The sequence below is a fragment of the Colius striatus genome, chromosome 1, assembly GCF_028858725.1.
Source record: "Colius striatus isolate bColStr4 chromosome 1, bColStr4.1.hap1, whole genome shotgun sequence".
Classification (NCBI taxonomy): domain Eukaryota; kingdom Metazoa; phylum Chordata; class Aves; order Coliiformes; family Coliidae; genus Colius; species Colius striatus.
Window position 1 is genome coordinate 168,261,428 of NC_084759.1, and position 25,065 is coordinate 168,286,492.

A 25,065-nucleotide genomic window follows, 5' to 3' on the forward strand; every position below is an offset into this window, starting at 1 on the left:
AAGCCGTAGAGTATTCACTTTACCTAATATTAGAAAAACCTGAGGATATTGTGCCTTGGTACATAATGTATCTGTGTTTTGCAGAGTCTTTCTGATGGTAAAAATGAAAAAGATATGCCTGGGTAGAAGATGAAGTAGAGATGCTAAGTGATTTGTTTCGAGTGTCATTTACATTATGCTCACTGTCTGAAAACAGGCATGATCTTTTCACTTTTCTACAAACTAATTAGGGAAATTTCTTGAAGAAATGTACTTTATCCATCAACTTTCTACTGTGCTCTGATGAAAAGTGTTAAGAAATGAAAAAGAAAAAAAAATACCTAAGTGATGTAAGAAGTTATATGATTATTTGAATAAGTTAGTATTCATAGAAAGTGGTGATTTATCCAGTGAACCGCTTTTTACAGCTCTGGAGTTTCTTACAGATCATCAAGAGCTAATAATCAGATAGCAAATAATGACAGTACTGAATAGACTCTAACAAATATTCTAAATGTGACTAATACAGAAATGGCAAAATTATCTGAATAAGATGTTTAAATCAAATTTTGTTAATTTTCTATATTACTCAATTAGTTTTACCATAATTTCTGTATGTTTAATACATTATTTTGTAAGCAATTTTACTGTGGATCTACATGCCATGCTTGTACTTCCATTATAGATATGAGATAAAGCTAATTCAAGCTTCCACCACACAAATAAGTGATTTCAGTTATACTCACTCCAAGAACAAATGTGATGACATTTCTGTAGCCCTCGTTTCAAAAAAGTTTCAATGGGCCTAAACACAAAATGCATTTAAATAATAATAAACTACTAAGGAATTGTCCAGGAGGGCAAAACCTTCCCTTTTAGGCTCTGCAGGCTCAGTTTTACTTGTTATTCTAATGATATGCCTCTGACTTTGTCCTAGCTGTAGATATTGTTGCTGTGGGTAGCCTCATTTTAATTACCCTAGATAGCTGTCCACAACTTCACAGCAACATTGAAACAGAGAATCATTACGAGCATATGTCTGCCTAGATAGGTGAGTCATCTGGATGCAGGCCAGCTTAAACTTTGGCAGAGCCATAGCTACATTAGCAAATCCTCTTGGCTTAAAGGCTGATTTTCTACATGTTTCAATAACCATACTTACAAGCTTGCTCTGAAATTTGATGACTTTCATAGGACCGACCACCTGGAAGATTTCCAGTTCCCATTCTGAGATCATATAAAGAAGGTTTCTCTGAGGTTAGGCTCTCCATACAAATGTCTTTAAAAGATACTGAAACATTTGTATGAGAATGTGCAAAACTGGATCAAATCAACGTTTATACTTCAAAGGCAACTGTAAGGGTTGTACTTCTTCTGTTATCCGAGTTTCACTTTCCATCTTCTGAGAGATATAACCTCCTTTCTGGCATAGATTAGCACACATGGTACATATTTGAGGTCACTAGCAAGTCAATTAGAAAAAGATCATCTGGCATGATGAAAGAAGTTCAACTATTGTTTCAAGGGTGTTATCTACCATGGGCTAAACAAGTAAAATGAAGAGTTGTAAAAATACACGTGTTTTGGGGTAGGGTAGTAGAGCATACCAGGACTGAGGCTGAGCAAGTAGGTATAAAGCTGGAGATGCCTGACTGAAGCAGGGCAGCAAGTGCTGCTTGTCATGAAAGGAGGTACTGAATGCAGGGTCACTCAGATATAGCCAAGACTATGCCCAAGTATCCACCCAGCCAATATCTACTGTACATACATGAATTCACATTTGAAGCCATAGAGACAGACAGCAAAAGAACTGTTTTAAAGTAAAAATTACTTATAAAACTTGTAACAGGTGTTTGGAAGAGTATAGAGCTAATGGTAGCAAGAGGAAGACATAAAAGTATTTTGTTGTTCCAAGAAGAGAAAAGATATACCACTGTTACATCTGTCATATATTTCAGGTTACTCTATTCCCCATCCAGTAAATCAAATATTTTGACACTAAACCTGTGAATTCCTTTGGTAACCTGATAACATCAGAAAGCATCTATTGTTTGTCCATGGCAATGCTCCCAATGAAACATGTATCAAACCTAGAAAACATCAGTAACTATTGAAAAAGTAGGAATGTCTTTTTACCAGTTCTTCTTCCTTTTCTTTCGGGAAAACAAAAAGTAAACTTAAAAAAATGGGAACCTAGAAATTATATGGCGAAAACTTTGTTTACATGAATGTAGAATTGCAGAGTGCAGCAGAGTTCAGACTTCTGAAAGGTGTGAAATGTATGGCAGCTTTGATCCGTGCTGTAAAACACTACCAGCACATAGTCACTCCTTTTGTCTTTGAACCGTTTTTAACAGAACTACCTACACCTTTGTCAGTCAACCACTGAAGCCTACTCCATCATATGCATACTTAATTAGGTGAATTTCATAACTCTTTCCCTTCCTTTTACAAACATACTACAAAATTTAGAATCATGTTTTCAAATATCACGGGCATAGTCATCTCATCCCAAACTACTGACAGTTTCCCTGGCAGTCCCTCTCCTAGCATAGTCTGCAGAAAACAAGGGACAACAAAACTCTCAAATCATGTGAAGCTCTTTCCTTTGTTCACTCAGCTGAAGGTCTGACAGAAAGCATCAACATCTTGTTAAGCTGGCAATCCCTTTGGCTTTGATTTAAAAGCATGTATTTTACCATGAAGCTCCATATCACCTCTCAGTCAGTCTTATCAATTAACACGTGTAGGATGATCCTTACAAAGAAATCTGGAGTTTTAAATGTTTTATAGCACATCTATTTGCTTTTTGAAGAAGTGAATTGCATTATGGAACAACAAACCTTATAGTGGAATGACTGATTATGCAAACATTGTCTGTGATGACTTTTTTAAACACTAAGTTGATTTACTTTAGCTGTTTTGCTTTCACATTACTCTGATTCTCCGGAAAGACTCTATTTGCAGAAATGCACACCAAAAACAGTTTTCAGATTAGCACCTCTGAGGAATCATTGAAATCAAGCCTCAGCTTTGTAATTAGAAGCCTCTGTGTTACATTGTGCTTGTATAAAAGCCTAACCTTGGATGTTAAATGAGCACATCTGGAGCTAAAGGTATGAACTGCAGCAACCTGTGTTGTAGCCATCTGTCCAAATTACAGTACAACCTTGTGGTCTGCACATCATATCACATGCACATGGGGAAGTACAGTTTCATGGAAAAGTGAGCTGGCTTATTAAATGAAGGAACAGGAATAACTTCATCTGGCTACTTTTGGACAAGCAACACTGCCTGAATGTCCAACACCATCAATCTTGAGAATACAATGTTTGACATGTTATTTGTTGAATAAGTGTGAGGAAAAACAGAATCTAGCCTATTGACTAGATTATTTGTTGTGATTCATTTGCTCACATCTATTACCCAGTGCCTGAAAAGAAGCTGTCTTGGTGCTGATGTATGTTCTTACGGATTTGGCATAGGTAGCCTTAAGATCTGACTGGCTGATCTTTTTTCTAAATTAAAGAGAAATGGGGAAATAAGCAAGATCAAAGTAAATATCAATAAAGAAGCAGTTCATAAATAATCTAACATGTCAAAGAAAATATAGGAAATGAAGAAGATAGCAGAAAATTAATAGATGTGCTAAAAGCAACCTCATAGCCTATTACTTAGTGCTGCAAAATTTACTGTCATACAGGTGCTATAAATTTGTGACAAAATACAGGAAAGGAAACAAATGAGAGGCAAACCAGCAAAGTCAGTGCTGAAATGCGTATAATATTGGAAGACATTTCTGCTAACCAGACTGCTGTGATAGTTGCAAAAAATTCTAGTAACTTCTGTAAAAGCACAGAAGCCTGATTTAAAGTCTAGCAGGAAAAAATATGTTGACAGATATAGCTATATACACAGATATAATAGCTTTGAAATTTTTAACCTTAAGAATCTAACTGCAAGGTATACGATTAAAATTTATTTGATATAAGGCAAAAATAATAGTAAAGCTCTGCCAGTGGTTTAAGTGATTTGTTACAAAAGATACTAAAAAATTCTGTCCCTTTGAAAATACACTAAGGCTTCCATGAATCCATGGAATCACAAATATGTTAATTCACAGAGGCATGGGTTTATGGCAACCAAAACTTTACATGCTTTTCCTAGGAGGTCCATTTTGTGCTGTTTCAGTTTTTTTTAAAAAAGTCCTTTAGAAATCAGGATGTTTCTTTTCATGTGAATTGAGGGGGTTTCTGTCTGTCATATAAAAGGAACAATTTTGTGTGCTGCCTTTTTGTCACAATGTGCACGTGTCAGCACATGGAAATTTTCACCCGTAAAATATAGGCTGTTCTGTCCGCTGTCACAATACCATTGGGAGAACAGGCTTTCCTCATCTTATATTTTGATCTGTTAATCATCTTCATCACTAAATGCTACAGACAATAGCCCAAGTTTGTTGACTGTGTTCAGAGATAGGTTCCACCAGTCTAAATACACAAAAAGTGACAGGTCTGCTCATCTTTGAGTATTAAATTTGTCAGAAAGTAGTCTGACATCCTCAGAAGAAGCTCAGGGTGGGATTCACCCCACCTAACCAAGTATCTTCAATGCAGATTTACGAGTCCAGGTGACTCATCTTATGTTTCTTTTATAAGCAGGAACAAGAAAAAGCAGTGATTCATTTGACATATTTTAGACATCAGCTTCACGCTGAAATCAGTCAAACCATGCAAGTTCTTATGTCTCTTCACTAAGTATAAAGAGAATTTAGGTGAGTAGCTCAGATCTAGACATGTACAATGAATCTTTCCTTAATTTTATTTATTTCAGTTTGAAGATTTCTCTTTGTAGGGCACTCAGCAATTGTGGTGTCTGGTAGAGTTGACATACACACACACACACAAAAAAAAAACCAGACCAAAAAAAAGGGGTTTTAGTCCATGAATGTCTTTTTTTGCCTAATCACTGGGTACTCCATATGGTCCTTTGGGGTACCATATTGTGGGACTACATCTGTCTGCATTCATCAGATCTGTAAGTGTTATGTTCTGGTCCAGCAGTTTCTGACACAGATGGTTTAGGCAGATTCCAGTTCCAGCTTAGATTGTTACTCCAACCCTAAAATGCCTATCGATGAGCTGGAATGTCTGAGTAAAAAAATCAGGCCAGATTATTTCAGTGGCACCTGCTGGATCTGGGAATCCATGTGGAAAGAAAAGGCATAAATTCATTCTATAATAATAAAGCTGGTTCTGCTTTGTGACATGCTTTGTGACACTGGCCTTTCCCACAGCCTCCATTCTGCATCCTTCCATGTTGCTGTTTATATGAGGTTTGGAGGATGTTTTTTACATGTATGGATATATACATATAGGAAAGGGTGTTCATGTAGCTTGAACTAACAGCTGCAGAAATGAAAATCCAAAGACTTTCTTGGCTTTCTCATGGACTTCTCAGGCATGTCGGAGAAGAGACATACTCTTAGCTTGCTAGCCAGTATTGAAATATGAGCTGCCATGTCTTCTTGGCTCCTGATAGAAAATATGGAGATTTCCTGTGTCTTCATTTCATTCTCTGTTTGTAAAATGGTTAAAATCTGTCAATCTAAAAGTAGATCTTTCAGTGTTATGTTCATAAAATCCTTGAGGATATTTGGAACGAAGAAAAGTATAAAAAAGACAGAGGTGTTGTTTTTGTACAAATATTAATGTTTTTCCCTCATTTTTTCCCTCCTTGTTTAATTTTAAGGAACGGCACGTGTGAGACTAAAAAAACCACAACAAACAACAAAAAATCAAACACAGTAAATTTACTGGTGTACACCAAGTGTTTTGAAATCAGTGAAAGAATGTATAATAACAGCTATAAAATGAACTATCTGGTAGAGCAGTTAAGCTATACAGTCTGCCTAGTCTGAATTCCACATCTGTGTGAACATACTTCAACCATTTGAATCAAAATCAATTGCTGTCTGAGTGTGTATATGTCCTCATAAATTTGCCAGTCTCCCTCTCACATGAAGAATGTGCGACACTTATGCTTTAACGTGCTCCTTGTAAAAGCTGTACAAGAAGAGGATCAAAATAAGAAACCTCTGATGATTTAAATGTCACATTCTTGGCACAGGTTAAACATCCATAAAAATTTACACTTAGGATTAAGAGATGAGATTTCAGATAGTACCCAAGAAAATGACCTGTTGGTACTGAAGTATGTGAACTAGCTTATAAATGGGATAATATCAGCTTTAGGAGTACTGGATTTTCTGACCTGATAAAGAAGAATTTTTTTTCCTGCATGCTTCTTTTTAATTGTATCCTTTTCATTTTTACTTCCATTTGACACTGTTCATCAGACTGCATTTAAAAAAAAAGAAAAAATATTTAGAAAAATATTTTTAAATACCACATAGATATGAGGAATGCAGATGGAATAGATATATTTCAGTTATATTGTAAATCATACCAATAAAATTTAGGAAAGTCCAAGGGATCTGTACTGGACAGTGAGAATCTGCAGATTCTCGAGCAATTAAAACCCTACACTACAGCTTACAGACCACATTCTCAGCAACACTGCACAATTGTGTTATAGTATCTACAGATGAAAGAGATGAAAGTTTTTGTTTTGCTAAGTCTATACGGTTAAGAAAGTGCATTCAGTATACAGAAGTAGAAGACTGACTGCCTTACCTTTGAACCTCTCTGAAAAAAGCTCAGAAGGGCAGTTGATACACTCCTGCATTTGTAAGAACTAAATACCCAGAAATATTTTTAACATGAGAAAATCTATTGAGTTAAACAGCCAAAGATGAGTTTATCGGTGTTTGAAACAGAGAAATGCTTTTTTTTTTGCCTCATTTACCTCACTATCTTCTGGACTTTGGTTTTGTAAGCAAAAGTTCTATCTCTTCTTCAGTAAGCTGATGATCAATGAAGACACTTATTTTCATAACGTCTTCAAATTCTAAGTATGGGAAAGCAGGATGATAAAACTTGTTTAGATCTTATCTGCTCCATGGTGGTATATCTTTCACAGATGTTTGGAATTAGAACAGAACAAAAAAAAGAGTGGGGTGACATACTTCTATGTACTGGATGGGTGAAGACATTTAGAAAAAGACATTGAGGGGTTTTTTTCTTGATAAGAAAACTGGAAAAGTGACAACATCCTTACAAACACATTCCAATTTTTAAATGGAATTCCATTTTTCAATTTTGACATTTTAATATTTTCTTGATATCTCTTTATGAAATTAATTTTTAAAACTATTAACAACCGCTATCTTAATTATAATCAGATGGAAACATCACTCCACATCCTAGTTCTTAATTGGAGCAGCTCCTGTTTTTAGTGTTCTATGGGGAGAAGAAAATCTGAGGGAGATTCACATCTGACTCTGAAAGTAGTTTCCTACCACTGCAGGTAGCATGGATGTGGACTGAGTGTACAGATGGTCCTGGGGAACCTTGGGAGCAAACAGTGACTTCTGGAGCTACTTTGTTGGCTCATTTCCTCCTCCAGCCAGGGCTGTAGGGTATGCAACAGTCTGTGTGCCAGTACAGCATGCTGCAGTTGCATGATATGATTCCAGCATATAAGCCATATTTCATCTGCTTAACTGCCATATGCAATTCCATAGCCAAAATTGGCTGGTTTTATCTTAGACACAGAAGTCAACCATAACTAAACACACATCGTTTCCAAAGTTAAAATTTGGCCCCGTGAAACTTAAAAAAAAAAAAAGTCTTGATCCAAGTCTTGAAAGTCTCTGATCCAAGGATAGATGTCTTTTTAACATCAAAATGCTGTAAAGCATTCAAATTCAAAGACCTTTATGCATAACATAGGAAAATTGGCCTTCAGTTTTCTATCTAGTGATCTTTACATCAATGCAGTGCCTGAAGAGCTACTCTTGTGTGTGTGCATACATATATATATATATAGATATATATATATATATCCCAGTAGTGTGCTCATTAGGCTGGATATTCTTAACTATGGCAAGCTGAACCATAATTCCAGGTCATATCTCCTTTTGTATGAGGTATAATGAATTTATTTCTTTCCTTGCATAGATACTATCATGATAATATTTGCTCTGAACAATAGGACTGAAATTATATTTTCTCCAGCAACAGTTTTCCTGTAGCTCTTTCAAGAGACTGGCAATGGATACTTGCTACTCCAACAGAGTTTGGGCTTTAATAGCAGTAATAAACATAATACTTCAGTGTCCCTCTGTAATCACTTTTTATTTTGAGAGGCAAGATGTCATGAGTGACAGAATTAGTAGTTCTTTACTGAGGACCATAGGATGCTGAGATGAAGATAAAAAGAAATTTTGAGAATATTAGACCTTTTTTCATGTTTATCCTGCATTAGTGATACCTTATTTTATCAGTATTGATGCATTATTTCAGTGATTCGGTGGTTCAGGTCATAATTTTCATAATGCCATGGCAGAGTGAAAGGTTTTTAAAGTACACGTGAATCAAGATGTGTGTAAAGGACTTCAAATAAGCAGGCAAGATGAGTGTGATTCACTTTGTGTTATAGTGAGTGAGGAGTTATATTTAAGGAACAATTAATTTTATCCTAAGCTAAATACCTAAAATAGTCCAGAAGAAATGTGTTCTAAATGTATCCACTGCTCTTCTTTCCCTGCAGCTGAAAATTTGATGACTACTTCAGGTTTAGTGTCTACTGTGTAGGTGTTCAAAGCTATATAAGGCTAATTCATTTAACTTGACTCTCTGTAAAGCAGCACGTTACTAACTGGCATGGATATAGTAAGCTCCATTTTCAATTAGAACAGGTTACTCACTCTCACTTCAGAAATCAAGTTGTAGCTCTACAGGGAAAAGGATTTTCACTAAACTTTAACATATGTAAAAGGCTAATAAGGTTATTTAAGCTACACTGTACTTGCCTTTCCTCTACCAGTTATTCTGCTTCTCATCCATGTGACTCCATGACACAGTACCAAGATTAGGTTCTTTAAATTGCATTTTTGCTTTGGCTGACAAGTTTCCTTTATTTAAGAAAATCTATTTGCTAATCTGAATGCGTAGTACTTTAAAGACGTATTTATTTACTTAAAATCCTTCATGACTTAGCCTTTTCTTAGCCTATTTTACTGTCAACTGAGACAATCTAGGCAATGGAAAAATGCTAATACTCGCTTTCTTGGAGGATAAAGGACTTACAAAGTTAGACCTAGCTTTCAGGGTCTAATTAAACCTGTCTTTTGTCCTGAGTCCAATCTAAAAATGTTGTTCTCCTATCTCACTAATCTTCAAGAAGCAAAATGTTCATTCCTGACACAAGGCTGCATAGAGATGCCAAATTAATGTAATCCATTCTATCCATAAAACGAACAATGCTGAAAGATTGAGTCTCTTTTCATTGGTGTAGGTCAGTAGACTATACTCAGAGGAATGATGGTACTCTACCATGGATGCAAGCGAGGATATGTTGGAGCATACAATATCCAAGAGAAAAAGAAAGCCTTTCTATTGGCTCCACTAAGAAATATGTCTGAACCAAGATGAAAGGGAAAAGGATATTTTTTTTTCTTTTATGATAAATCATCTGTTACCTTTCCCTTGATACTGAATACTCATATGAGGCTGCAGCTCAATGTATTGCTGCTGGTAGTTTCTCCTGATAGAGAAAAGCTCAGAATCAAGACAGGATGGGGCTGCAGGAACTAGTTGTGTCTCACTGTCCCTGGAATAAATTAGGAAACAGGAGGCTAGCTCTCATTTATGTCAAAAGACATACAAATTCCCCTGCATCTAGAAAATTCACTACTAGCCAAGGTTAGCATTGAGGAGCAGAAACTCTACTACCACACTGAGTCTAAAATGAAAATAAATTCTACAAGGCAATGCTTTGATGTGTCTATTTCTGAATGTAGAAGCTTTTCCTGTTTATACTTGTTTCCTCTCTAAAGATTAGGATTGCTTATTTATAATGCTCTTCTGATATGCAGAAGTACTTCTCTCATGACTACTCAAAATTCCACTAAAAATAGGTTACTGTTTAGGGTGGAAAACCCAAACAGATCACCAGGGAGAAAGCATTATATGAAAATATAATTTGGACACTAATGGAGATGCACTGAGACATAATGCAAAAAATGTTTGATTCATTGCTAATACCAATGGGAGCTGTAAGACTAAATTCTTCACTTCATCAATAACACCCATATTGAATGGTACCATGAAAGACAAAAGCTGGGTCAGCAAACATTCTTTGGAAGATTTGGTGACCAATTTCTTTTATTTTGAGCAGAATAACAGCACATCTGAAGAAGAGAAACCCAGGCAAGTAAAATCTGACACCTGGTCAACTTCTGTATGACAGGGACTATTTTAACAGATTTCAGTAGCACTCCAAGTGATATTTATACAGTAAAAATTCATGCTCTGTCAGCCTTTCACAAAACAATTTATCCTCCTTTGAAAAACTGCATTCTTCCCAGTAGGGCGTAGTACGTGTAACGCCCTGAACTTGGTTCCTATGGTAATGCATGAAATTCTGTCAATCAAGTAACAAGTTTAGAGGCCAGCACTAAACTCGCTATTTAAAATTAAGATTTTCAAATGAGCAGTGTATGCAATAAGGTAGTAGAAACAATGTTTTCACTAGTCCAAATCAATTGTATTCACTTCTTTCTTTTTTCCCTTCAGGTCCACTAAATGGTACACATGGTAGATGTTACAATCTATAAACCTTCTGAGAAAACTTCCATCCAGCTATCAAGAGAGAACTTTTCAATGTTTTCATGAACTAGCTTGTCATCAAAACTAGAGTTTATTCTTCAAATTTGCTGATGCCATAAAGTCAAGAGGCATCATCAGGACAAAGGAAAATTCAGCTATTATACAAGATGTGGTCAGTATAAGGGACTGCACTAAGAGTATTGGAGTGAAATTCAGCAGTGCAAGGCCATATTCTTATGGACCAAACAAAGATTACTGCTCTGGACTTAGAGTTCTTCTGCTAAAAGTTAACCAAAACCACTGAAAACTTGGGGATCAGTTGAACCCAATTAAGTGGATGAACCTGTCATGAAGTTCTGGGACTAAATTCTGAGAAACAGATAAATATTATTTTCCTTTTGGAAATACACTTTGCTTAATTTTCTTAATTTTTTTAAGTACCTTCACTGGGAAATAAATCAACAGACATTTTTCCCAAGCAAATGAATTTATGTTTTTACTTCTCAAATGGGATAATTAAGAGACCTTTTTCATTACACAGTCACAAAAAATCATCATATTCAGTAGTGTGCAATTAATTAGTCACAAACCATTATTAATTGTAAAAGTATCTATTCAATCTGTGTTGACGTTCTCACATATTTGTTATAAAGCCATACTTGAACAAACAGCACACCAGTGTAAGAAAGATATTAAAAGAAAGAGAATAGATCTATGTAGTACTCCTGTGAGAGTTTCTGTGATATAAAGAGCACAATCCCATTCATTACATGTCATTGACCATGACTGATAGAAAATTTCTTTCAGTACACTTTTCTGATAGCTGATAGCTTTACAAGATTTTTTTTTCTTCTTTGGTTTCATGAGATTTGTAGTTTACTGAAAAGTTCCATTAACTTATTTTCTTCAGATTGATTTTATTGTGTACATCAAAAAATATTTAATTTCAATTAAATTTTCTTTTCTTTTACAGTCATATGATTTGATATACGTGTCTTGGTATATGCTGGGTTTTATTTTTGTAATCTTACTTACACAAGTATCACACAGCTTAGCTGTGAGTTACCTATGAAAAAAAAAAAGGTGCATTACCTTTTACTTACTCTTCTGTAAATATAACTAACAACAAACAACAACTGCCATGTGATATTTAACTAATAATAATCATTACCTTAGAATAAAGAACAGATAGTATTGAAGTATTCAATATTATGACAAAAAAAGCAACTAGATCAAAATACTACACTGGGGAAAAAAAGTAAACACCTGATGCAAAATGTATGTCAATTATGATCTGTCCTGAACTACTTTATACACAACTACAAGTGGAAGACTAAAGGCTAAGTGTCTGAAGTGGACTTCATGAGTTTGTTTTCCAATTTCTTGATTCCAAATTATTTGTCCTCCATTCATTTATAAGCAACTCCAGGCATTCCTAGACTGCCCAAATGTCTTAAATTTTCAACTCTCAATATATCTTAGCTGCCAAGAACTTCATTTATGTTGTGCATGCACAGCTGTATCTGACATGATAAATATGACCAGTTCAATATCTTCCTCATACCTACACCTGATCCAGGAAGCAAAGGTGGGATTCAGTTGGCTAAACATAAGTGATGAGTGACTAGTGCAATGAGGTGTCTCATCTAGTTTCTACCTTCTGCTTTGAAAGGGTTTGCATATTGCAAAAGTCCTGTGACATTCCTGTCAACAATCTGTTGACTGTTTAATGACATTAGACATTTATATTTAGACAACTCATTCACAGGCAATGGATAAACTTAGCTCCAGATTAAGATATACCTGAAGAGCTACATGTGAGCTACATGTCTAAGTTCCTATGTTTCCATTAGACAGAATGAGTAATTATCTTCAAGATCAAAGGTACACATTTCCCAGAAGTATACTGACTGAGTTTCAAAATCAAATTAACACAGATAATATATCAATGGCTATAGAGAAGCTAGCATACAATGGATTCTCTTCATGAGTCATCAAATGGATCGATGAGAAATTAATAAAAACAAACTAAAATCAGTTCAGGACTAGATCCTAGATCAGCCTATGCCTTTTTCTTTTTGCTTTTAGATACTGAAGATTTCTTTGAAAATTTGTCTTCTTTCTTTGCCATGCCACCACACAGCAATCCCCTGGACATCCATACGTGATCTTTAATTGGATCCCATTCTCTTCTGACACCACTCTCATCTCCAGTTTTAGGGCAATAGGAGGCAAATCATCCACTCATTCTCTGTCATATTGAGAGCACTGACTCCTACAATTGTTCTTCCAGAAACACACTCTTCTCTCTACTCAAATAATTTTAGATAGTGGTACTGAATTGATTAGGGTTCATCCAGTCTTAACCCTCCTTTACTTCCTCTCAGTTGGCATTACTAGTTTGGTAGAATTTTAATAATTATTTTCTAAATGTATGTGTGTGTCTGAAAATTGTTGTCTTGAAAGTCTTGAAAGTGCTGTAGTATAGCAATGATTACAAACAAAATGATAAATGGTATTAATTTTACTCATCTTCACTCTATAGATTTTACTTGTCAAGTTTCCTCTGCTCTTCTGTGAAGAAAAGGAACTAAACTACTACATGATTATTCATTATCCAAATTGATTTCACATAAATATAGAAGACTAAGAATAAAAATTCATCTTTTACCGTGAGCCATACACACACATACACATGCATACAAAACACCAACAGCAGAAGACAGTATTTCTAATTGCAAGCATAAGAGTTCAAGCATCCTGAAATTTTTAACTGTAAATGATCTGTCATGACATGACACAATACAAAGTATTATCATCAAATTATGTTCAATTATGCTAAATCATGACAAAGTACAGAATGCATTGCAACAAGACAGGGTTTATCAGTTGAGGAGTTGCTTCTTGACATGATCCAGCTGTGCATGAAACAAATGCAAACTTGTTAGGAGCAAGACTTTAAAATCTAGCAGTATCTATCAATTACTGTAGTAGTTGTATTTATCTGACTGTATTTCCTGAATGTCAGATATTAGCAGGGAGAGAGGTAGAGAAGACACTTGAACATACTGTGCAGGAATCACTGTTCATCACAGTAATTCGTGCTCCAGTGGTTCCATATCAACCAGTCTGCTGGTTCACGAACTGTTTATTCACATGTGTTGCAGCAGAGCTCTCAGATGTCTAAGTTATTATTCAGAAATATTTTGGTTTAGAAATCAATGTTTTCCTGAAGTCATTCCATTCCTCACATGCACTAAAAACACAAAGACCACTAGAAGTTGCTGTGCTATGAGACAATGAAGGAACACAGTTCTTGGTTTCCAGATAAATATTTGGAGATAAACTATCTTGGTTGCAAATTTCATCGTAGTAATTCACAAATTAACTTGTCCAACAATGTGGGAGAGGTCAATGGGAGCTTTCTTTAGAGCTTACAGCTCCTCAGTATTTGCTTTCTAGCTACATATCACTGGAGAGGACTTGCAAAGTGACCAAGAAACATCAAGCACGCTGAGGTAAATGCAGTTTAATGCCCAGTTCAGAACAGGATATCTAATCAACTTTCTGTTCTTACAGAACCTGTGTTGCAGCAATTAAGATACAAAAACTTTTTTCTCATCTTGGGGAAGTGTCATGGCTCTGTATGCTGCTCACTACAACCTTGCAGAATTTGTTTAGGCTCCTATGCCTCCTAAACTGCAGAAGAAGGCAGAAAAGTTACATGCTTTGGATTTAATCCTCCATTAACCTGTATCTGTATGTGCTATGACTTCGTTCCCTCATTTTCAAACTTTCATGAGGGTTATAGAAAATTTGCACTAAATAATTGAAACAGAATAAAATGTCCAATCTGCAGTTTCACTGTAGCAGTGCAAAAATGAATAGAAGATTTGAAGGAAGACTTTTTCTTTTTTTCAATGTAATAAGCTGAAAATCTAGCAATGTTACCTCAGAAGGGCTAGATTATTTTCAAAAAATGTCCTGAGGAGGGGGAAGGATTTACATCAAAGTACTGACAAGTGTGTACATTTAAATGTACAAGCAGCTGCAAATATAAAGTTGCAGTTAATACAGTGCACAACAGACACCTTTTCTTATAGCCGCATTTGCATATCAACCAGAATTTCAAAGGTCTGAAAGAGTTCATTTTTAAACAATGTTTCTGGGGGGCTTTTAACTTGCCTCTTTTTAAAAAAAAAAAAATCACTCTGGTATGAAAGTTGGTATGTATAAAGTTTGCAACTTGGGAGCAATTTTTGAAACAAAATAATACATCTTCATTTCTAAATTAAATTACACAGGCTGTTAACCTATAATCCTAAGTATAGTTATGACATTTTCTCTACATGTATCAAAGGAGTGTTTAATTACACATGGAAAATGTCAAACTAGTTAGGATAATGCACATTTCTGTATTTAAAAGGACTGGGAAAGGGATTTTGGCAAATCAAATATTAGAGAAAATTAGTTATTTAACTGATATCCAAGTTAAATATTAAGCTTCAGATACAAAATAGAGATTTTTTTTTTCCTAAACTCTGTCATAAGCTCACACTCTGATGAGCTGCATCTTCTGTCCTACACAGAACATTGACAGACGTTCTCAGAAATCTTCCAAAGAGTACCAAACGACTAAAGTAAAACATGACTGAGGTCCTCCAAATTCTTTATAGTACTCTTGGATTTACATTCCAACTGTAAAGAATCTGATGGAATGATCATACATAGTACTAAGTTTTAGTTCATAATATTTTTAGGACATGAACTATTTTTCCTTCCTTTCTTCTATTTAGAATTCTGAAATTTAGGTTCTAGATGCTGTAATCTGTTTTACTAATAATGCTACAATATCTGGGTATCCTTAAAGTATTCATTTTACTGGAAACAAAACTAGACAAACTCTTTTCTCTCACAGCACCACTGTGATGCAATGTACCTTCAGTTTTCTTCAAAGGATCAGGAGCTGGGAAATTGGATGCTTTGAAAAAATCCATGTTTTTGAGAATCAAATGATTTATGCATCATCTCATGTAATTTAGTGGACATTATCTGGTAGAAACAGAGTAATTCAGAACATCTCAGAGAAAAGGCCAAACATTATGTATCAGAAATCTTGATTGTGCCACAATTAGAAGACAGTCTAAAGAAAATATTAACTTCTAATACTGTGGCCAAGCTACAGAATGCATTAAACTATGACACATCACCAGTGACAGACACGGTAGAAAGCTCTAAAAGATATTTAAATTTCCTTTTCTGAATTAGTAAGTCATTAACTTGGTTTTTTAGAAGTGTACAAACCATTACTGAACGATTCATTAAAGTACAAAGGACAAAAAGCAGCAGACTTTTAGCCACCCCCTAACAATGGCTAACAGAAAGAAATAACTGTTTCTTCCCAATTCCTATCAAACCCCTCACTGGACTTGTGGGAAACAAAGAACATCTAGGAACAACCCTCAACTGTCTGCTGTATTTGCTCATTCCCTTGCTTATTCATGGCTAAATTTTAAGTCTGGACCTGAGACTATTTAGATTGCCACCCTACAGACTGATGCCCCGAGGAAAACATTACATTTCAGCACAAGTGCCTTGGAAGGACTATTGTCCTTAGCCTAAGGAGTCTGGAGAGTAACAGAACCTCATAACCATTGTGGCAACCTCTCAAAAATGTGTCTTACTCCTGCCTGCACTATCTCCATCACATTAAGCCATTCTGCAGGAAGCATGTGTTGTGCCAAGTCCCATTGAGTTACTGCAGTGACATCCCAAGTCTGCAGGTTCAGCTTGACTCTTAGAATTTCAGAGTTGCTCCATCTACAGCACCATAAGGCTGGACAATCTGGTGGCACACATTATCTAGCAAACTTGTATTTATATAGTACAAGAGAATATCTATGCTTAGGGCTGAATTCCATATTTAGAGATTAATTCTTTCAATAGATCTTTATTTCAAATTTAGCTTTACTAACATAAAGACAGCCATTTACAGTAGAAAGCCTCAGACCTGCCAAGACACCAGTATGTACTTAGCTCTATACTATGTGGGTAGTCCTAGTCAATTCAGAGAAACTACTCATCGTAAGTATGCTTTAAGTATGGATATTTATATTATGGTAGAATCAAGAGAGACTTGCTCAGGATATGTAATTGTAGCAGAGTTTGGCCATAATAAGCACTGATTCAAGCCTATTCTTCCAAATAGACTGATGTCTTTATTCATTTGCATAAATCTGTGCTATCAGTTTGAGCTGCCTTTTGTTCCTCCATTTTTAATTCTGTCTTATTTCTGATGTCATTAAATCTCCTTTTGTCAGCTGGGAGTAGTAATACTTCTGACTTCTTTGTTGGTTTGTTGTGTTTTTTTTTTTACTTAAGAATTTTCAGAAGCCTACTCTGGTGAGTTTCTAGTAGTTAAAAGTTATAAAACAATTTTGGTATCTTCAGCAGTTCAGCAGTGTTTTGGGCTTATGCTGCACTAAGACAGTTGACTGTCAATACCAGCTGTGACAAGACAAATGTAAGGGAAACAGGTTAAAGGAAATGGTTTCCTACAGGAAACCACAGCCACCAAGATATTGATCTTCCTGTGTTCAGCTACTTTATTACCCTGTGAGAAACTTCTCAATTAGTTTTGTTTATTTGTGATTGTTTCAATTAATCTGCTTAAAGAATTGGAAAATATCTCTGGTGTCACTTTTCTGTATGTCAGAGATTATTCTAGATATACAATATCCTGACTTTTCAAGTTCATAAAATTAAGAAAACAAAATTATATTTTTTGAGGGGAAGGGGTGGTTTAAACTTGTTTTCTTTAATGAATGTAAGCTCGTTAAAAATGTTGTATCCACATTATCTGGACTGTATCAATTACCACATATTTGGTGCCATTAAAAAGTAAAGAAATCAAGAGAATTAACTGACAACAAAGTCAGATGATAAGAAATGTTTCAAATGTGACCTCTTTGTGATTTCAAGGGTCTCATTTTCCTTTTTATGTGGAGATCTGTGTCTTCCTCAGGCTGACTCCTTCTATTCTTATTAAAATCTCCAAGGTTTTTTTCCTGATATATTGTGATCCTCCTGACAGTAGAGATTCTATCCTTGAAAATAATAACTGTAATTTTGAATGTTTTGTAGTACGCTAGAATTGAAGCTTTCCACTCTACTGAAGAAAATTAGAGTCCTTTCTGCAACTTGTACACAGGCAATCTCATGAACTCAAAACCCACAAAAAGGTAAAAATTATTCTAGATTCCATATGTCTCCTTAGAGATCCTGTTAATCAAGTTTCTGTAGTTGGTTTGAGTTTTTATTTTTAAATGGTGTCTGGTTAAGTTTGAAATGTTTCATTCAGTAAGATTTGGGCAGGTCTAAAGCAGATGGCATAAGATGATTTCTGATGAGTCTATATAGAAGCTGCAAACTAAACCCCCAGGGGAGTGCAGCCCCCAGAGAGAGTTCAGCTAACCCACAGCTGTAAAACTATGTCTCAAGGCAGCTGCTCAGGGAAACAGCTGGCAGTTACACCAGAGGTGAATCTATTTCATCAAGCTGCTGCAGAGACTGGGCATCTTTACCTTGGATGAATATTTCCAGCAAATCCACAAACTGAATTTAAAATACATTTTTTTCTGGAACCCATGGGGTTTAAGCTAACTTTAGGACTGAAAAAATTTCCTGAGCCGTGACACCACATGGAAAGAAGCCAATATTTACTGGAGTTGGAGCAGCTCGAGATGAAATCACATTGACAGACAGTTTTTCTCTCTTTTAGAGTAATAAGAAATAGTGACATTTGCTCTAATAAAAAGGCAGGAATGCTATCACGAATGTCCTGGGTCTGCTGCTAAAAATCACAGAATCTGTGGCTCAAGATAAGGATGAACACAACTCCTGGAAATTAAAAAATCAAGAACACAATTGTCACAAATATTAAACAAAAAATCCCCTGCAACAATCCTCCCCCCTTCCCTTCTCCATCCTGGCTCTGATAGATTGTTTCTATTAATGCAAGGATATGCTAACCATGTAATATAAATGTCAGTTTCATCTGTCTTTTTCCTTTTAGTTTTATCTCATTCGGAAGCAGGCATACCATGAACTTTAAATGCACATTGTTCATGATGGAAAGTGTCCTTTTTCCTTTCTTTATGACATAGTCCTTCTTTTAGACATGAGAATAATGGACATGAGAATAATACTATGAATGATGCTTCTTACTGAAAAGCTGCATTTTTTGCTACTAAGTAGCTTTCTTGCTACAGAGATACTTCAGGATCCTTCAAATATTTGTTTTCTCTGTAGTGATGCACTGATAGCACCACCAGAAACATAATGCTAAAAGTTAGTAATGAAAATTCTCTGGAATAAGAGTAGGAAGGAAAAAAAGCTTGAAAACATCCTAACATAATGAATGCCGTTCTTATTTTCTTAAGGAAGAAACTGATAATGCAGTAGAGTCCCACACAGCCTTCAACATATCTTTTTGGAGCTAAATCAATTAAAAAGACGTGAAATGAATATTATAACCATTTAAAGGAACATTTGAAAGAAAATTAGATTTACTTGGCATAGAGTTCCCTTGCCAATGTGCTATAGAGAGAACAAAGAACCTCAAGGGGATTGAAAGACTGCAGAAATGTTCCAACTCTGGCTTTTAAAAATAAGATTTTCAAACAAGAGTAGGAACACATTTTAAATAGATGATCCCTGGATTTTATGCTACTCATTAATGATGAAACAAAGAAACTAGTAGTAAAGAGCATATTTTCAGAGTAAATAACTTAGATCAGAAATTGTTGACAATTCAATATAATATTTTTTTTTTTAAATAGTTTTGGAAGGATCAGAAGCATAAAATGTTGTCAAGGGTTATAAAGAAGAACGTTGGGCATCTTCAGAACATAGATGCCAAGAGTCAAAAATTACAATGTCCTTACAATGTCTAAAAGGATTATTTTCTGAATATTAGATGATTTGCAGCTGCAGTTCACCTTTGTCAATAAAAATAAAATAAAAAATATGTACTGGAAGGAATTTCGCTGTAAAAATTAAAAGCTATTCTTACTTATATTTCATAAGTTTTACTCTAGAATACTTGAAAATCATGTGATAATATCTATTCTATTATAGTATATAAAATAAAATATTTTTTAAAACCCAAATAACCTAAAACCACAGAAAAACTCTCATAAAATATCCAGCCCTGGAGTGGTATATATTTCAACTATCACACGGGCTTCTATTTTTGATCTGAACTATTTACAGTGTAGCATAAAAAATTGTGTACATTTGTATAAAAGCCAACAGTAAGGTTTTGACACTTTGCAATGCTGAAATAATTGTCCTGTTAGGACAGTGACCCATGACAGTTATGGGCTCACATAGGTTTCTTTCTTAATGAACAGAATAACAGTGAGCAGAATATAATTAGTTACAAGTATATAATTCAGAGTTGCTTAGAAAGTTATTTGTAAGAGCTCTTAAAAGTATCTTTGACATTCTGAGGTGTTGTTACATACATAACGATGCAGTAGTTTCCTTTATGGAATTCTGCTTTTGCTCTCCTCCTGTTTTTCCAGACTTCCATGAGGAAAAAATAGAGACGACTTCCCAGACTTATTTGATTTTAGAGCAAGTGTGCATGAGATTGGTTTGAAATAACCGTGTTGTCCCATCGCAAAGAGAAATTGAGTAAAAGAAAATTTGTATTAAATTTGGTTTCATACTGTTAATCTTGTTGAAAGTGAAGTTCTTTAATATCAGGATATGAATATATTTGAGAAGTAGTACTCTTGAATATAGAAATTGTATTAAAAATTTCCAGTGATATTTCTGTCCTTCCAAGTACTGCAGATTTTAGCACTTGTAATTAATGTGGGTTTTTTAAGTGTAATGAGTGGATATGTTTTGCTTTCAATATATGAATAGCACAAAATCAGATACATAAGTTTTCAACAAAATACCATTACAATGATTGACAGATAATCATGGTGAAATCTGTATTGTCACCTCTCAAAAATGGAGTTGCTTTCCTGAAAAAAAAAAAAAAAAGATTATTTTCTCCCATAGCATCTTCTTTGAAACCCGACGAAGTTTCTCTAGTACTAGAGAAGAGGACAGTGAGATAGACAGAAAACTGTCTGAACTTTTGAGGTCAAAAAGTTGTGCTCAGTGGTATGAAATCTAGCTGGAAGCCAGTTGTTAATGGTGTGTCCTGGTATCAAAACTGGGGAGAATGGTTCAAAGCTAACACCTTCATTAATGAACAAAATGTCGCAAACTGACAGGCTATACAATACAAAGAGCTGTGTTGCCATTCATTGACAAACTGGAAAAACGTGACAAGAAGAACTTCATTAAGTTTGTCAATGAGAAATGAAAAGTCCTCCACCTGGGAAGGAATAACCTCAGGTAGCAGCATAAGCTGGGGATTGACCAGCTGGAAAGAAGCTTTGCCAAAAAGGATCAGGTTGTCCTGGTGGACAAATTGACCATGAGCAAGCAAAACGCCCTTGTGACAAAAAGGACAAGAATATCCCAGAGTGAGTTAGGAAAAGTGTTCTCAGCAAGTCAATGGAGGTGATCCTTTCTCTTTTTTTAGCAATAAGTGTGAGACCACACCTTGAAGTACTCTGTCTATTTCTGGGCTCCCTGCTGCAATAGAGATGTGGAAGAAGTCCAACAGAGGGCCACCAAGATGTTTAAGGGACAGAAGCATCTCTTCTATAAGGAAAGTTTGAGAGATATTGGACTGTTTGGCCTGGAAGGCTCAGGGAAGATCTTATTGATGTGTGTAAATACCTGATGTGATATGCGTAAACAAGGCAAAGTCAGACTTTTTTCAGTGGTGACCAATAGCAGGAAAAGAGACAATGGACACAAACTGAAAGACAGTAAATTCCATTGAAGTAGAAGAATTCTTTTTCATTATGAGAACAGGTTACCCTAAGAGGCTACAGTGTCTCTACCCCTGCAGATACCCAAAACCTGACTGGACAGAGTCCTGACCATCCTACTGTAGCTGATCTTCCTTTGAGCAGTGGATTATACTAAATGACTTCCTAAAATCCTTTAACTCAAGTGAACAACTTGTCCTGATGCATTGCAGAGTTCCAGGATGAAGTGTTGAAGTTATTCTTTGAGAGGATTTCAGAAACAGTTTCACAACTTTGGCTTCCATACCTATGGTGCAACTTCTCAGACATCCACAGATATTATGGTCAGTTGGAATTTCCTACATTTCTCACAAACGATCCAGGAATTATGGCAGTACAAGATGCAAAACAAGTGAGGGGTGGGAAGTACACCACCAAATATTACAGAAACACCTTTCCTGTTTCACATTACGTGTTAGTTTCACCATCCCTATAACTTTACAGCTAATATTTGTCAAAGACATAGCCAGTGTCATTGCTTCTGTAAATTGATTGCTTAAACTGTACATCTTTCCCCACAGAGCTCAAAGGGAGCACGGTCTTCCAACTTTTCAAGCTGTTAACTCCAATACCTTTAAAAAATAATTATGATAATCCTGTTAGTTTTAATCTCTGATCTAGAAAAACTTTGCTGGTTGCTGAACTTGAGTGTTAAAAACTATTTGACTGCTACTAACTCCTTCTGTTCTCTGGAGCTACTTAAGAAAGCCACAGACTTTAACCAGAAAATGCTGCATATTAAACAAAGCAGCTCGTAACCACTCAGTCTTAAGATCTGTGCTGATAGCATTTATATCTGCAGGCCATAACAGATATAGGACTTGCCATGGAACTTCTGGTGGTTAAGAGCTGCTGACAGAGCTTATAAAAAGCCTTGAAGTCTGCATCATATGACTTCTGGAGAGAGGTCAAATGATTAATTGGCCAGAACTTCTGATGAGGCAAATTAGCATAGCCTCACTGCATTCAACAGATCTTTGTCAATTTTCAGTGCCCAAGGATCTGATTGAAGTCCTACTGCTCCTGTTTTATAGAAATGGACTACAAGAAGAAAATTCAAAGCTTGGGAAAACAAATTTTAAATTCACTGAATTTTCACATTAGCAGAAATACATAGCTTCATAAAATATTAAAAAGTCAGAGGTAATACTCCTGGACCATCTGTGTCTTTTCATCACACACTGCACAAGTGTATTCAATTTCTAGATCAGACACTTTCAGACATAGCAGGAGTCTGCACTCTCCATTTCTTCTTGTGACAAACTGTCAGTAGGAAAGCTTACATGACAGAAGCTCAAAAAATGCCAATCAGAACAGAATGTAAGTGACAGATTCAAAATTACACTGGCACTACCTTTTGCTCAAAGCTAAATGAGTACATTTCACTGATATTGTCCAAATACAGGTTGCAAACCCATTTTTATATCAGTTAGTAAGAAATTACTTCCCTGTACCTTTCCTCCTCCTGGAAAATACTCTGTGCTGTGTTTTACTCACGATCCTGATGCAGCTATGACATACAATGAAAACTTAAATAAATAACCCTCTAAACCTCAACATTTTGATTGGTATTTATTTAGCATTTTGGCAAAACAAGCTAGTATGAAAACAGGTCCTTATCCCAGGAAGGTTACTTGAGTGAAGCTAGCAGAGCATTTTCCTGTGAATGAATGTGATATGCCATCTTAAAACACAAAAAAATCCTTATGAAAGTTACATGCTTTGACAAGTACTATGCTATTCAGAATATCCCAGTTAGACTAGACAGCTGAAACTGTTTCTTTTGGCACTTCAATAGGTATGGGAGCAATGTAATAGTGATAAAAAGGGACAAATGCAGATCTGTGAACAACCACTGGATGTTTGAAAAGCTAATCTGTGAATCTGAGACCTGAGGTCTTATGCTTTTTGTCTATCAAGCATAAGATATAACTGTTGCACTTCTTTCTATTTAGAGGGTGTCCTTTCAATGCAAGCTTTCTGCAATGTATTCTGTAACCCTAGGGACACTGGGACAAGATAAAATCTCATCAATATAGTATTATTAATGATTTTGTGGGCTGTCTCTCCATTGCCAAGTCTTATACTAGAACACACTATGTTTAAATTTGTAGCTTGCTAGAATTTCCAATTTTAATTTGTTTGTTTGTTTCCCAAGTATTATAAGTTGTTATTTGCAATCCAACTGTATTTGGATTCTTCCAACCAGGGTAAACAAAATGCTGGACCAGATGCTTTGAAATTCTTAAATAACATGCAGGACCAACGGTATTATTGTTAAAAAATGAGTAGTATTTAATTAAATAGTCTCAGTCTTTGTAAATGTGGGAATGCAATTCTAAGGGAACACACATAGAATAAAAGTATAACAGTTTTTCATAATGTTTTTTTTAGGATTTTTCTAGACATTTCTTGACTGAAGAATTGTACAAAAAACTCAGCAATATTCTCTATTGGGCATTTTGTACTTTAGATTACAGAGTCTTTATTTGAGGTTGTATTACCCATAATGGAACTGTTTCAGGTTACCATCAAACGTGAATGAATATAGAGTAATACTTGGAGGGATTTGCACCTTTCTTTTCTTTGTAATAATTAGGTTATTTAAATCTGTGTAAAGCTGGACTATGCAGCTGATAAAAAATAGGAGAAGGAAAACTTCATCGGATGTCTTCAAATGTTTGATTTGGGATTTTTTTTTCTTGGGATAAAAAATAAAAGCCAAGATTTATTTTTTAATTTCCACTTTACTATTGCTATTGAAGGACTGATCTCCTTTTCATGTTACTGCCTTTCCCCTGTTCTTGCAATATTCGATGTCAAAGAGAGGTATAGTGTATTATATTATGGAAGGAACTAGCACGTAAGATAATGGGATTGACTTGGTGAATTAAGTATGTATTGAAGTTACACATAGAAGAATCCTATTGTCAAATCTTCTGTTGCACTTCCTCTACACCCACCCACTTTTTGTGGTAGTGGTGTCTGTATGTAAAGAAGTAGAATAGGCTATCTCACTAGTTCTTATAGGTCATTATTCTACTCTCAGCTATTTGAACCTCTTTGGATCCTCCTGTCAACTGACAATAGCAAGTTATCTTAGTGAATCAAATGAGTTCCTCTGTTCTTTCCTGGTATTTAACCGAGCTGACTTTTCTTCTAAAAATCATATCCATATGCCAAGCTCTTTCTGCTTACTATGATACTGAAATATAGCACTTCCTAGGCAAATTTAATTTCTCCTTTCAGGACATAAATCTTGCATACTTTTCACACTCAAAGCAGAGATATAATGTGGATTCTGAGTGTGTGGAGAATACAAAATCCACTCCCTAAGTGACAGTTCCAGTATTTTTTTCTCTTTTTGGTATGAAAAATTCTTAGCCAAATCCTGGAGGTCTGAGTCTACT